Below are 17177 nucleotides of genomic sequence, written 5' to 3'. Positions count from 1 at the left end.
TTTCACATTTTTCATCAAATGAATTATTCAAAGGTTCTCTGTTGTGAATTTGGCAAGTACAGTGTTTAATATTATGTACAAATGACATAATTAACTTGTAGAATACAGTGTTTAATATTATGTACAAATGACATAATTAACTTGTAGAATACTGTGTTTAATATTATGTACAAATGACATAATTAACTTGTAGAATTGTATGTTTTTTTGTACAAACGGTGCTATATACTTTATATTTACAAGCACACTGCACAGTTCAATGTTTTGTATGTACAGTATTGCTAAACGGATTTTATGGACATGTTTGGATGTATGTGCAATTGTGCAATTAATAGAGATATCATTTATCCATTTTCAGAAGTGAAATATAAAATTGAAAGGCGCGAACCTTTAGATTAGAAAAATGCACAATATCAACCTTTTTTGTTCGAAAAATTTGTACTATTCATCCTATATTGATGTACAGTTCCCAAGGAGTATGGAATAGAAGGAAGATACATCTGACGCGGCCCGCCCTACCATATGATTATACATGCTTTGCAGACGGTATTTGCATAAGAAATATTCAGAATAGATTATTGTATACGCGTTAATTGTACATCAGACAAATATTTCTTATTCGAATGGAGTACCGTCTGCAAAGCATGTATATTGTATAATCATATGGCAGGGCGGGCCGCGTCAGTTGAATCAATTCCTTCAATTCCATTCTTCTAGACAGTTCCTCCATGAAATTTTTACATGTTTTAAAAATAAGTTTGAACGTTTTTTGTCCAATTTATATCGTTAACTCCTAAAGGACCAATACTGTTACAATATTAAATTCAATAAATAAGAAAATATTAAAGACATGATTATTTCTTTAACGAGATGTTATTTCTACAAAGAATCAGTGGGCAGGGAGTCTCAATAAACAAGTCATGTTCAATTAATAAATTTTCCATCAATCCTACTGCAACAAGTATTTTTCCACTGAAAAACGAAACAATTTTCAATATATGAGCTAAGCAGGAAACTTTTGACTGATGGATATCGGGATTAATGTTTGATCCACTCTTTTTTCTTAATCTCCAGATTAAATGATGCTTGTTCTCCTCTTGTTAATAATCTGGAGATTAAATGATGCTTGTTTTCCTCTTGTTAATAATCTGGAGATTAAATGATGCTTGTTCTCCTCTTGTTAATAATCTGGAGATTAAATGATGCTTGTTCTTCTCTTGTTAATAATCTCCAGATTAAATGATGCTTGTTCTTCTCTTGTTAATAATCTCCAGACTAATTAACTGATCGGGAGTAAGGATATCCCATTCTAAAGTTTTCAGCTCAAGTTGTTTTATTAAACCCATTAGAAGCGAATATATGGAAATATATAACCAAGGAAAAAATTGTTTTTACCCATTTACACAGAAGCTGTTTGAAAGTTGCAACTGTCTAAGCTTGTATACACAGAGTGAACAAGCAAACAGTGTAATTCTTTGTCATTTTCTTTTTCTTGACATTTTGTAATTTTGTAATAGTTAGTTTAGTTGCAACAATTGAAAATTACAAAATTTCTTTCTACAAAAAGGAAGAAAAAAGACGGTATTCATTCTACAGTTTTTTAGTTCTTACTGCCCTACTCCAACGAAGTCTTTTAGATCGATACCAATTCAGGTATATCATTCCATATCATTCGGTCTTACAAGATACAACTCAATCATAAACTATTCCGTTCAATAATACTCTAGTAATATCAAACCGGATATGACTCTATCAGTATTCTTCGGTGTATCCATTTTACAAGATACAACTCAATCCCTGTAGTTAATACACAAGGCATAAGAGCTATTCCGTTCAACAATACTCTAATCAATATCAAACTGGATACAACTTTATTAGTATTCTTTGATATCTGTCTCACAAGATACAATTCAATCCCTCTAGTTAATACACGAGGCATAAGAGCTATTCCGTTCAACAATACTCTAATCAATATCAAACTGGATACAACTCTATTAGTATTCTTTCATATCTGTCTTACAAGATACAACTCAATCCCTCTAGTTAATACGCGAGGCATAAGAGCTATTCCGTTCAACAATACTCTAATCAATATCAAACTGGATACAACTCTATTAGTATTCTTTCATATCTGTCTTACAAGATACAACTCAATCCCTGTAGTTAATACACAAGGCATAAGAGCTATTCCGTTCAATAATACTCTAATCAATATCAAACTGGATACAACTTTATTAGTATTCGTTCATATCTGTCTTACAAGATACAACTCAATCCCTCTAGTTAATACACGAGGCATAAGAGCTTTTCCATTCAATAATACTCTAATCAATATCAAACTGGATACAACTCTATTAGTATTCTTTGATATCTGTTTTACAAGATACAACTCAATCCCTCTCGTTAATAAATGAAGCAAATTATTTCTCTAACACCATAATCAAAGTGGAGTATTATTCCAACTGACGTTTTTTAGTTCTATGATACAGGTTAAGTTAAAGAACATAATTACAAGTTTTACGTCGTTATCTACAAGTGCAGTTAGATAAATCACAATACAAGTTATTTACAAGCGCAGTTAGTTATTTATAAGCGTAGTTAAGCTTAATCACAATACAGGTCTGACGTTGTCAATTTAGTTACAATGCACAACGTAATTTATCTAGGTGTGTTCAGGTTTATACATATGAGGATTGCTACGATATTTATAACAACTGTACACAAATCAAACCTTGACTATTTTTTTACCATTACAACAAATCAAATTATTTAGATTTTTAAAGATCTTTACAATTTCTTTACGTACTTTTAAAACACTTGGAAAAAGATCTTATCACATGCAATTATGCAATTGTAAATCTGTATTTTGCCATTTGTGCAACTTAAAGAAAACTTATTATTAAGAATATAAATACAGGGCAAAATCTAAAAACTGCATGATACAGGGTTTCCAAACAAATATGACATTTGAGTGACGACTAGAAGGTCGTCTTTGTCAGATCTCTAAGGAAAAAATATGTATTGACAAATGAAAAGGTGACATACCACTTTAGGGAAAGCTTATAAATCTGTATCTTAATGATACAAATTCTATAATCAGATGGCTGACAAAGATCAAATATCAAAGATCTGTAAATTGCATCAAAACTGTTTTGTTTCCTGGGACACCCAGTAGGAGATTGTATAAACCTACTGTCAGATAAATACAATGAAGACGACATTCGATTTTAATTTTGATTTATATCAACCTGTCAAACAACATTGATACATATAAACATAGAGAAATTGTCAATTAATAAAATCTAATTGATGACTTGTTATTCGAAAAAAGCTTGTTGACAATTAAAACTTAAATAAAAAGTCGTCTTCATTGTATTGATATAGTCACCTACCTACCACTGTACTAAGACAGAAACTTAAATGACAACTTGAAACTTTTAAAGTCAATCTGAATTATAATCTACAGAGCGTCTCATTATCATAATATATTATCTCTAAGTTTTAACGCCGAAATAAAACCATAATACTCGAAAAAACTAGTATTTTCCGCAAGGAAATTCTTAATCAATTTTTAAAAATGATTCATACTTCTTAAATTTTCTGATTAGTCCCGAAAATCGTAATTTAGACCGATTGACGATCTAATACGATGTGGGACACCCTGTACGTGGATAAAGTAGAAGACGACATTATTGAGTTTAATTTGAGTCTATTCTATACTCTAGTCTTCCTACTTTTTTAAAAACTTTTTTTACACAATTTTTTTAAAAATTATTGATTTAAATTGTTAATTAGCTTCTAGTGTGAGGCGTTTATTTGTAAACCTATTTTTGTAAATAAAATTCTAGAGTTTATTATCACAAAATACGGCTTATATGGTCCTGACATTTCCAAAATGTGGTCTGTCTGTTTAGAAAGTACTTAAAAAATAATAGTATTCAAGGTTACAGGTATTTATTAGAGAGAGACAAAATTTTCAGTGCCAAATTAATATCACTATCACCCCTAAATTCTTTAAAAAAATTCCGGTCTAAAACTTGGCCCTTGACTATCTAATATTTATTTAAAATTGGCAATTCTTTGTCTGAATGTCTGTATCCAATAAACGGCAAAACGGCTGAACCGATCGGGCTAAAACTTTTTTTTGCAACTCACACGACCCCAAGTAAGGTTTATGGACATGGCCAAAAATGAAAAAAAAATTAGATGCTTTAAAATTTAGAAAAATCGTCGAAATTTCAGGTTTAAATGAAGAAAAAGCGGCCGCTTCCAAAGCATGCAGCATTCAAACGCTTAAATTGTTACTAGAAGAGGGGCGTTAAGCTTCCTAAAAGCCCAGTTAAGCTTACTTAAAAACTTGTAATTTGTAAAAAGATTGTTAGAAATCAAAAATTGAAATCGAAAAATGTCTTTATTTTATTGATATATACGGCGATTACTGTTTAAAAATTAGCTTAGAAACCAGAGAGAATGCCCATCCGACCTACGAAAAGTGCCCATCCGAACTAAGAAATATGCCCATCCGACCTATGAAAAATGCCCATCCGACCTACGAAAAATGCCCATCCGACCTACGAAAAGTGCCATCCGACCTACAAAAAATGCCATCCGACCTACGAGAAGTGCCATCCGACCTACAAAAAATGCCATCCGACCTACTAAAAGTGCCATCCGACCTACAAAAAATGCCAATCCGACCTACGAAAAATGCCCATCCGACCTACAAAAAGGCCCATCAGACCTAATACTAAATTGTCCAAGCGACAGCTTAATTAAAGTAGGTCGGATGCACGAATATGCTGTAGGTCGGATGCCCATCCGACCTACAGTGCACAGCTGTTAAAACCACGTGTTTGTAGGTCGGATTGGCAGATTGGGGATGGGCGTTGGTCCAAAAATACAGCATCGACAATTAAATTTAGATTCCTTTCTGTACATAGTATTTTGTACAGTTTACAATTCAGTGGAATAAAACTGGGGAATAAAAAGACGACTAGTCACTTATATAACAACATCAAATACACTTAAATGCCAGAATGTCGTCTTGTAATTCAACAATGTTATTGGTATCGCTTTACAGTATGATATAAAAAAATAAATTATTTAATGAATTTTCATTTTTTAGAAGATTTACCGCGCTGAGGATGAATGTATTAAGTTTGAAGATGTTAAGAAGCAAGTAGTAGAAGATTTTAAGGTTATATATGAAGACAAGGCCCAGCTAAAAGACGCCAAAACCCAATTAGAAGATTCTAAGAAGAGTTAAAGTGCTTGCTGATGATACAGGAGTAGTACATACTGGAAATCATCCCATCTACAAGCCCATCAAGTGAAACAACTCAGGATTCAACTCAAGTCCAATCAAATTCCACCTGCTTACTTCATCAAAATATCAGATGCTTTCTAACTTAGTTCCAAGTCTAAGAATACCATTATGGAATTATTGGTCACACAAACAGTCACTTTTCTTTATTAGTGTTTGAAAGTCTTAATGTTGAAACATTATGCCAAACTATACATAAATGTAAATTTCGGCATCACATGTTATTTTGTTACACAGTAATTTTTTCATTCATTTCTATGTAGACGCCATTTGTAATCAGTTAAAGTGAAAAGTGATATAAACCAAATTAAAAATTTATTTATGGCATCAATACAAACAACTTTTTATGGTTCTGTTTCAATATTGTACGTCACAAACTGGCCAGATATCGAAATTCCTCTTGGAAACTGATGGTGGTGTATTTGAAATAATTCAGAAATTTCCCAACTACCTGTTATCAGGGAAATTTCCCAAATGTGTGGGTATCTGAAAAATTTCCCAAATGCCTGGGTATCTGAAAAATATACCCCCTCAAATTACTATAGGAATTTCCCAAATGCCTGGATACCTGGGATATTTCCCCCATTCCTCGGTATCTGTGAAATTTGCTAAATGCCTTGGTATCCAGGAAATTTCTCAAATGCCTGGGTATCTGCAGAAACAGAAAAGCTATATGCAGAAACGGATCAAATTTTGCACTAATTTTGCAGACATTTCGAATAGAAAACCCGCTCAAACTTATTCAAGAGTTAAAGGGACTGTAAAGGAAAAATGAAAGGGGGTATAGGCTGAAAGCTAATCACTTTAGCTCTCGATCGCGACCCATGAAAGTTATATCTTGAGAAATTGATTTACAACTTTGTCAAATTTATACGAAAATTAATATAAAATTTTGAATAAAAGTAGTGGGTTTAAAAAGATCAAATTCAGCAAATATGCAACCAATCTGAAAACTATGATATCCCAGAGAAAGCTAATTGTAACTTAGGTTTACTCCAATTCTAATTTTATATTTGTTATTTCTATTTTTTATAGATTTAATTTATAATATTATTTATACGTCCATATTGCTTTACCAAAAATTCCACCAATGGCAGTGCATAAAAGTGGTCACGTGATACAGGCGGAGACACGTGACCAGTATACTGCTCTGCCATTGGTGATAGTTCTGGTCACGTGATTTAAGTTTAAGATTTTCTAAATTTTACATATATGAACTTTCGTATGATTTTAACACAGTTTTATATCAATTTCTCGAGACAGGAACATCAGATAAAACTTTCATGGGTCACGATCAAGAGCTAAAGTGATTAGCTTTCAGCCTAAACCCCCTTTCATTTTTCCTTTACAGTCCCTTTAAACAAAATTGTGACAAGTTTAAAAAATAAGTTAATAAAATAATTATAAAAACTGTTAAAAACCATCTTTTTCGATTTTTATTCTCACATTAATGGCAACAAAAATAATATAATTTATTTATTTTTTAAATAATAATATTAACTAAATTTATATGAATTAAAAGTACTATACAGCAGATGTTGAAAATTTAAATATATTTTAAAAAATTCAATTTTTTCTTCAAGTAGAGGGCGGTAAGCAAATCCAAACATCTGAAAATATTAAATTTTTTTTTAATAAACTATTGTGTACTCATGGCCATTAGGTATTGTAAAGAAAAGGAAAAGTCGTTTCATGAAAATTTCGCATATTTCGCGCAAAAAAAATATTCGCATTTATATGCATTTCGTTCGCTCGCGAGAAATTTAGCAAAAACATTTGGAATATGAAGAAAATATGCAAAATTTTTGCGAAAATACAGGTTCAACACATATAGTTTGCGCGAAAATTTTTTTGCTTCGTTTCCTCATTTTCGCGAGAAATGCAAAATTTAATTTATGAAAAAATTAGCTTGGGAACCCAGCGTTGCCTAGATTACTTAGTTACTCCGGCCGTTCATGATTTTACCAGGAGACTAAATTTTCACTGTTTAAGTCGATTACATATCTAAATATATTGTTGTCATCTCTGTTTGGTTGTTTGGGTGTCAGGAGGGTCTGTGTGTGCTTGTCCGATCATAACACAGGAACCCCTGGACCGATTTGCCTCACATTTTGATTGGGGAACTCGGGAGACCCACGGGAATGTTTTTAGCGTGGCTTGAAGTTGAGTGGGTCGACTTTAATAGCAAAAATTTAGTTTTCCGGTAAAAAAGTGCGGGTAAACGGCGGGAGTAACTATGAGCAACCTGGGCAGCGTCGGGTTCCCAAGCTAGCTTATATGTATATATATATAAATGAATATATATGAATAAAATGTTGCGTCTCAACTAATAATAAATATATAGGATTTTTTAAAAATATATATATAATGATAAGAAGTTTACAATTTGTTTGAAAAGTACGGTGCTCTCCAAGGTCGAACACGTTTTGTTAAACATTGTCAGCATTAACTTAAAGAGACAGATCGGCAAAATAAATGTGTGTTTTTTTGTCAAATGTTTTCCTTAAAAGTTCCGAAAAAATTATCCTTTATGCTAATTTAATAGATAAAATTCGCAGTGTAATCTCAGATGTCCCCACTATACGGTGTTAGGCGATTATTGTAATATAATGAAGACGACTTTTTATTGTTAACAAGCTTTTTTAGAATTACAAGTTTAAAAGCAATTAAAAATAAGCTTTTTTAATCGACATCTTCCCTCTGTTTCGATGTTAGTGTGTAGCCACGCTGTTTAAAAGCTTTATATAAGAAATTAAATAAAAATCGAAAGTCGTCTTTATTTTATTGATAAAATGCCCTGCCATCGTACTATCAAAACTTTCTAATACCCTCACAACGTTTACCCCATAAGAAAAACATTTTTGACGTAACAAAATAATCGATTTTGAAATTTCAAATATTTGCAAAACCAATTTGATCATTGATTCAATATTTATTCTCTCAGTTGATTGATAGATTGTTTTGGTTAGCATATCATTTGCTTGTGATATACTAAGTTCTACTTAATTATTTGAATAATGCTTTTTAATCGATTTATTAAGTGGTATAGATTTATAAATTAATCAATTACTTAATAAATTGATTAATTGATTGAGTCATAAAGTGAATAACTGATTAATAAATTTATTGATAAATAATAAATAAATAAATAAATTTATAAATTGATAAATTCATAATTAATAAATTAATTCATTATAAATTAATTCATCGTGCAGCGATTTGCATTAATATAATTAATCCATTAATTAATAATTTTTCAATTAATTGGTCAACAATTAAATTCATTATTTAATTGATCTATCTATTAATTGATCAATTGATATTTTAATCAACTGATTAGTTAGATTATTGTGTAATGAATAATTACATTAATCGGTTAGTTGACTTGGATGAAAATTGATCAACTGATAATTAATTGATTAATAGATTATTTGATTAATCAAATAAATGATTAATTACTTGAATGATTGATTAATTAATTACCTTCCCAATCTGTTGAAACACAAACAAATCCATCACAGCATTTAGAATCCTCCACTAGTTCTCCACACATTGACATTAATCCACCACATCTACAATAAGGAAATATTTAGAATCCTCCACGAGTTCTCCACACATTGACATTAATCCAACACATCTACAATAAGTAAATATTTAGAATCCTCCACCAGTTCTCCACACATTGACATTAATCCACCACATCTACAATAAGGAAATATTTAGAATCCTCAACGAGTTCTCCACACATTGACATTAATCCACCACATCTACAATAAGTAAATATTTAGAATCCTCCACCAGTATTCCACACATTGACATTAATCCACCACATCTACAATAAGGAAATATTTAGAATCCTCCACCAGTATTCCACACATTGACATTAATCCACCACATCTACAATAAGGAAAGGGATTGTAAGCTTTCTTTAGAAGATCCAACGTTTAGACTTTATCCTGGTTTGGTTTGGGCCTTAGGGGTGGGCTAATTTGTTATTTTTCAGACAACATCTCTAATTATAATGGGTTTGTTAGGGTTATCCAATGTACCATTGACAAATTTTATCAGATCAAAAATGTGGAAAATTTTGCAATTTTTTCTAGGTTTAAAGGGAGTGTTCGCGAAAAATTAAAAGGGGCATAGGGTTACAGCGAAAAATAAGCGCTTTTGTTCGCTACTAATTTTATTTCTATCTTTTGCGTCTATAAGGAGAAAATTGTTAAAAACGACTCTTGGTGAAGAACGTAGCGTCCATACAAATTCATAAAGTTCCAACATTTAACTCGGATCGTAAAATAATCAATTTAATTCCAATAAATCATTTAGATATTATAAACAATAGTCATCGATTATTTTTCGACTCATTCGTATAAAGTTAAAATATTTTTGATTTTTTAAAATAATATTTCGCTGGCGCTGGATTTTCGAACATTACTGGAAAATATGACAATGTCTTCTTCATTATCAAAAATCCTCGAAACAGGAATAAATGTTTTCAAAAGTAACTATCAGATCATAAAAAATAAAAATAAATGATTTTCCCATTAAAGACGCAACAGATAGAAATAAGATTAGTAGCGATCAAAAGCGCTTATTTTTCGCCGTAAGCATATACCCCCATTTCATTTTTTCGCGAACACTCCCTTTAAAAATATATCATTCTGACAATTCCTATCATATGTTTTTCTTCAATTGAAATGTGCAAGTCACTTTGGTACAGAACCAAGATTGAAAATTGTAACATTTCACAAATATAAACATTGATATCTAATTAGTACACTTTTGACATTTTTCATAACTTTTTACAAAGAAAATCTGTTTTTAAAACAACTTTTAATTTGTGTCAAATTTAAAAGTCGTTTAAGATTTCTAACATGATTAATGAAAAACATGCACTTTGCACATTCAAGCAGTGGGCCTTCATATTAAAATTTAAAATAAAAATATGAGTTTTTTCCCACAAACTCTGATTTACTAACCCCTATATTTTTGCAACCCGATGTTGTAGGCTTTTAATTTCCAAATTTGAGTTCTGTTAGAGATCAAATAGTCTAAATTTGAAAGATTTACACCATCAGGTTGCAAAGATATAGCGAGAAGAAAAATTTGTGGTACAGAAATTCATCTCAACTTATCGAAATTAGTTCAATTGGTTTATTTGAAAATGTGATTAAAATACCTTTTTTGAATAAGATCTTGTTCAGCGGACACAGCTGTTAAAACTAATATTATTAAACAAGCAATTTCTTTACTGAAAGCAAACATTTTAAAGATTCCACTTTTTAAACCCAAATAGTTAACGCTTTATAGTCCCGTTGTTATCTTTACCACCTACTGTCTGAAATTAGGGATGGGCAAAGTCATGAAAAACAAAAGTAAAAAATGATTGTTTTTCTTTTTCTTTTGATTTTTTAAAACCTAAAGAATCGTCGATTTGAAATTAAACAGTTGAAGCAAAATAAGCTTTTGAAAACGAAAAAAACAAAACCATAGTTTTGAAGCAAAGAAGATCTTTTATGTCAATTTGTTTAAAAGTAAAACTAGATTGACTTTTATGCTGAAGAGAGGTATTCTAAATGTGTTCTGAGACATTTCAGCTTTTCTGAATTTTTCTGTATTATATTAATGGCCTTCTCATAACACTACCATAGTAATTAAGTTTGCATACTTTAAATCATATTCTTTTCCAAAACCAACTGTGTTTATTTCTTTTAAAAAAACGATCGTTTGGTTTTCAAAACGATCAGTTTTTTATAAAAAAGAGTGTTTTAAACTCGTCTTAACCCTATTCCTGCTTGGGGGGGGGGGTGGTCGATTTGACCCCCCTGTAGTTTTTTTTTTACATAACTCAAAAAGTGTTGGTCTTAGGCTGTTGAAATTTTCTGACTTTTCCTACATACCCAAAGCCCTCCCTTTAGGCCTAAAACCGGGCTTTAGTACTAACTGCCTGAGTCCTCAGGCACACTGCCTGAATGACTGCTTTTTCATGTAACAAAATAAATCTTTGTTTTGACCCACTTCCACTTGTCAGATTTTGATAAAATTTAGCTTTTTGGAAAGCCTTTGACATAAGGAAACGAATTGAACAAGTTTTGCGAAAAAAATTGCAAATTTTTTGCAAACAACCTGTCAAAGGAAATTTGCACATTTTTAGTTTTTCTTGATTAAAAATCAGGTTATTTAAAATTTTGTAAAAGTTTTTGCATATTTTAAATGGCATGGTCAAGGGCTTTTCAAAAATGTATAATTTTTCATTTTTTGGACAAATTTCTTTTTGCAAACATTTTTAAAATATAACTGGATTTTGCAATAAAATTTTTTTGCAAATTTGCAAATTTTTTTGCAGATTCTAAAAGTAGAGCTTTCCAATGATGTATCATTTGTCATATTTAGACATCAAACATGGGATTTAGAGGGGGGGGGGGGTCAAATTGAACCCCCCAGCATATCCTGGTTTTCAAGTACCCCAGCAGAGATAGGTTTAAAAAAAACAATTTTCGTTTTTAATTTTTAAAACTATTTCCAATTCGTTTATTCCAATTTCTTCAAGCACCAAACTCGTTGTTTTAAAAAAGTAAAAAATACCCATCCCTATACATCTGCAACGCAAATATAGATTAAAGCTCTGGGAATACTATGCGCGTCAATTCAAGATAATTTATATAAATTCAGAAATTGCAAGTTAGTTGTAATACAAGTAAACTAACAATTGTAGCATTTTTTAATCTCATGTCTTCATGCGGAGCCACGTTCTGATAAAAACGTGAAATAACGGCAAGTTAAATAAGACAGTGTAAATTCGTACTTTTACATTTCTCAAAAAGGACATTTCAAAGAAACAAGAGCAAAAATTTCATAATAGAATATGAAAATGAAAATAGGAAATATTCAATAATTAGACATTTCACAGTGTGACAGTAGGAGCATAACATAGAAACTAGAGAACACATTCATAGTATCATCTCATGCATTAGACAGGACATTTCACCGATAGAAAATAATTAGAAGTTTTACATTTTTTAGAATAAGATCTTCAATAGTTTATACAAATTTCACAACTGTCTTCTCATAGATGGATATTTTTTGGATAGAAAATATTTAATTGACAAATTTCAACGACAAAAACATTTTATAAAGATAGACATTTAATAGTAACTTTATTTAGTAAAAATCTCAACATGAAAAAAATACTTTCTTTGATAGACGTAAATTTCATGAATAAATTTATTGATTATAGGATTTATTTGAATAAAAATATTCAAAGTCTGCAGTAGTGAGTAGTGTGTATTTAAGGAAAACAAAAAATTGGCACTAACCACTTTAAGTTGTGTCGTTGGAAAGTTGTGCAATTTTCTTTGCAAAACTTGTGCAATCAGTTTCTTCTGACATAGGTTTTCAAAGAGGTATAACATGTTAAAACCAATGACTGAAAGTAAGTCAATGTTAGGTTTTTTCAAACGGCAACTTCCCTATAGTTAGGTTAGGCCTTCTGAGGCAATGCAGCTGCAATGTGAAATGAGTGCAGCTTGGATGGGCTGGGTAGTCAAGCACTGCGGTAAGGACGGATTTGGGAAATTGACCCTTGGGAAAATCCCAGTGGGAAAGTACCTAACTTAACATCACCGAAAGGAAAAGGGTTGAAAGGAATTGTCGTTACTTTCAACAGATAAGATATTTTTATTTTATATTTTTCTTTTCCTATTCAAAATAATTACAATTTACATCCAAGTGGAATGGGCATATTTTTTTTAAATGACAAAAATGTTCATTTTGAAACTATTTTCTTGAGATTTTGCATAAAGGTCATATTAGTGATTAACTCTAAGAATGCATTTTGAGTTTGAACATAAAAACTTCAAAAATGAAAATAGGACCGATCAAATTCAATTTCCAATCGAAAAATTGAGGGTAACAAAAACAGGAAACAATAAACCAAAAAACAAATTTATCAAAAAATCAGGAAGGATATTATAACCCAACATAATAAAGGTCCAATTTGTCCCTAAAATTAGAAATACCTTATTTTTTTTTAAATCGGGAAAAATGAGCAAAAAATGTTTCCATCTGATATCATATAAATATTTAAAAATATTGTAAAATTTAATTAAAATTAATTTTTAAAGTTAAAAACACTAATATTCAACTAAATATTATGTGTATTCTGCTGAATTAAACAAGAATCGAGTCTTTGTCATGTTACTAAAATTTGTTTATCCCTATATCTTTGCAACCTAATTGTGTAAACCTTTGATATTTAACACTTATATTATTTGATCTAACAGAATTCGTAGTTTGAAATAACTAAGTTCTAAAACATCAGATTGCAAAGATATAAGAAATAGAAAATTACAGTTTGTGGCAAAGACTCAATGCCTTTTCAATCATGTGTACACGAATATTCCAGCAAAAATGATGTTTATTTTGTCATGTTACAACTACAAGTATAATAACTAGATCAAAAATACTTTTTCTTTCTCGTTCTCTCCTCCTCCTCCTCCTCCTATTCTTCCTCCTCCTCCTCCTCCTCTTCCTCCTCACCCTCCTCTACTTTCCATATATCCAAGGGTATCTGTCTCCTCCAGATGATGACCCTGAACTTGCCGAAGAAGAGTAAGGATAACTACCTCCAAATGCATAATCCCCAGAATAGTATCTATTTGGATTATAGTTTCTAGGATATGTATTTCGATTCGAGTTTCTGTTCCGAGGATTTGGAGAGCATGTACAATGTGAACATAGCTGTATGACAAGCAGAAGGACAAAAGCTAGTTTAAATAGTTTCATTCTAAACTTCTTTTGAGACTGAATTTGAGAAAGTGGGTACCTGTTTAAATATGCGCGATATCAAAGAAAAAAGTTTTAAGTATTGATTTCAGAGAATAGTAAATAAACTTGATTTAGAATTGGATGGACTTTCTGACAAGACAGATTATCATGACAAGATAAATAATTTTTTTAATGACGTTGACAAAGAGGCTTTAGCGCACCATGATATGCAATTTTTTTATTAAGAAAAACAGATAAACAACGAATACTGGTGGAATTCTGGGGCATGACAATAAAAAAAAGTCGTCACGCAGTTTCAAGTTTTGAAATTTGCAGACAACCAAGGACAATCCAAATTTTAATTAAACATTCCAGAAACATTTAAGTTCCCGTTATTTAACCCTGGTACGATTGGGAGGGGTTTCTTCTGAATAAATTAAAAATGGCTTACATTAGAACTTCTTCACTTTTTTAACATCATTATAGACGTGAACATATTTTGCAAAAAAAACTTTGTTTTTGATAGGGTAGGGTGGAGAATTGTCAAACGTGGAGTTGGTGTTTGAAAAAAAGTCAGAAATAGTTAATAATTTTTTTATTAATTAAGCTACAGGGCTAAAAATCATATATTTGAAGAGGCCTTGAAAAAGGGATAATTACATGTGTCAGTCATATGTTAATATTTGTCAAAAGGAAAATAAATATTTTTGAAAAATCCTCTCTTACACCCTAAGTATTAAAGGTAGAGGTTCAATTTTTTTTAATTAGCAGATCTTGAAAAATTGAACTGGGAACATGTATCACACTCCCCTTTCTCAATTCTAAGGGCAAAATCATAGGAGTGGGGGAGGTGGAAAACATGCTGTATTAGACAAAAAGAGCTAAATCGGGATAAGGTTAAAAAACCAGTCATTCGTTCTTTTTTTCTTTTTTTTTCTTCTGCATGAACGGTTATTTGGTTCGTTAAAGATTTCAAAATTAATGATTTTTGCCGTTTGTTCACGAAATCTTTTGTCAACCCTGACAAACATTTACGAGTGAAAAATAATTTAAGATTTGATGGAGCGCACTAAGAAAAAAAAGACTTTTTGGTAAAAAATCCCATATTCTTGGAGTCCAGATCCTTAGTCCTTACTCCTTATACTGAATAAATTTTGTTTTCAGTTATATTTCTGGAATTCTGTTTTCATCGTAATTGCATGTAGGTAATTTAACATAATTATTTCTAATTTTCAATTACAGACTTGGATTCTTCGAAAATTGAAATTGCGTGACACTATTGGAATATGCAGGGTTACCCACAAATATTGAGACTTTAGAGATGATTTTTACGAAATTTGATAATTTCGTTTTCTTGCATTGAGGGTTCCAAACTTTGTTATTTCTTATCTGGCGGCCAACTATTTTGGCTAAAATTTGTGCAGTATACAAAATGAATATTAAATATTAACTATCTATGATATGCGTCGAGAAATAATCTATACTATAGTTTGTAATATCTGAATGATTTGAAATTGTTTAAAATCAAATTGGGTTTTATAGGATCTGACTCGTATATTGCAACTTTCTGAATTTGTCTGGACGCTAATTTCTTCAGTATAAGACGTTTTTAACAATTTTCTCCTTAGAAGTAAGATTAAAAGCGATCAAAAGCGATTATTTTTCGCCGCAAGCCTATACCCCCTTTCATTTTTTGTGAACACTCCCTTTAACTCATGAACCTCTTAACCGATTAGCCTCAAACTTTGATTGGAGAACTTGGGAGACCCAGAGAATGTTGTTTGTACATGGTTTTAGGATTCTAAGTTGACTGGGTCCATTTCTAATAGGGACAAATAGGTAGAATCGTAAGGAAAGTGGTAAATGCAGAGAATAAGTATGTCAAGTACCTTGGGCAAAGCTGGGTTCTCAAGCTAGTATTATATATACATAGATATAATTTATGAAGTCACGTGCACTTTACATAAAACCCGTTTTAATAAATCATTGCATATAAGAGTATTCTGATAATTTAAGGGACTGAATAAGTGTAATTTCAAGTGACCCTCCCATGCACAGATGACGCTGCCCGAGTTACAACGGTACCCTTAAAAGCTTTGTCTAATTGGGCTGACTTACATACAAAGAGAATAGAATATATATTAGAGTGGAATTTAGACAATCCCTCGGTATGAATTTTGTCAGTCCCTTTCAGCCTGAAAGGGAGTTCAAAGTGTACAAATTATGTAAATGTTCACAAATTATATGCAGTAGAGTACATTAATACAGTATTTTCCCTAAAATATCCATTTCAATTTCGAATTTTTTAAAGCTGTTAAATAAACTTTTTAAAATGAATTAAGTGAATAAAAAACATCATTTGATTTATAGTTATAATGAAAATCATCGTTTGTAAAGTGAAAGGCATAGAGTCTATGTGAAATGATCATTGGTCAATTATGAAACCAGCCTATTTCTTTTCAATAGGAGGGTTGCCATTCGCAAAAATTTTGCGCAATTTTTGCGGAACTAAACGCAAAATTTTTCTTTCTTTACGCATCAGTTTTGCGCGAAAAAACAACAATTTGCGCAATCATTCGCAAAAGTCATTTCGCGCAAAATTGCCCTATTCCGCTTTTGCGAAACTCAAGTTTTGCGCAATTCCGCAACTAGAGTTTTGCGCAATTCCGCAATTTCGTAAAAATAAAACGGTTGGTGACGGTGTGTGTTTCTTAGAATTCAATTCTGGGAAAATCTTGTTTTGGAATATCTTCCCATTGGTCACTTTTACATAATTGACCAATGACAGTTAAGAAGAGTTTACATCTCACAATTAGGGTTTCCACGAAATGGCTAAATCTTTTGCGCAAAATTTGCGCTATTTTCGCGCAAATTTTATTTTTGCGAACTTTTGCGCTATTTTTGCGCATGAAACGCAATGAGTTTTGCGCGGTTTTGCGCTATTTATTTTGCGCAATTTGCGCAAAACCGGAAATATTTTTTGCGAAAGTTGCGCATGAAACGAAATTTTAGTTTTGCGCAATTATTTTTGCGCAATTTGCGCAAAACCGCAAGTTTTACGCAATATGTAACTTTTTAGGCACATTGT

The 17177-nt window shown here is 31.3% G+C and overlaps 1 long non-coding RNA gene across 1 annotated transcript; it reads right to left on the bottom strand.

Annotated features, from left to right (window-relative positions):
* Positions 1 to 6786: 6786 nt before the first annotated feature.
* On the bottom strand, positions 6787 to 10597 carry LOC111706841 (uncharacterized). The gene is made up of 3 exons (XR_002766325.1): positions 10503 to 10597; positions 8807 to 8895; positions 6787 to 6933 (listed from the first exon to the last, which is right to left on the bottom strand). It is a non-coding gene; the product is annotated as an uncharacterized LOC111706841 (long non-coding RNA).
* Positions 10598 to 17177: the final 6580 nt, after the last annotated feature.

This window comes from Eurytemora carolleeae, unplaced genomic scaffold (assembly GCF_000591075.1).
Source record: "Eurytemora carolleeae unplaced genomic scaffold, Eaff_2.0 scaffold759, whole genome shotgun sequence".
Classification (NCBI taxonomy): Eukaryota; Metazoa; Arthropoda; class Copepoda; order Calanoida; family Temoridae; genus Eurytemora; species Eurytemora carolleeae.
This window is presented reverse-complemented; position numbering and strand designations above follow the sequence as displayed.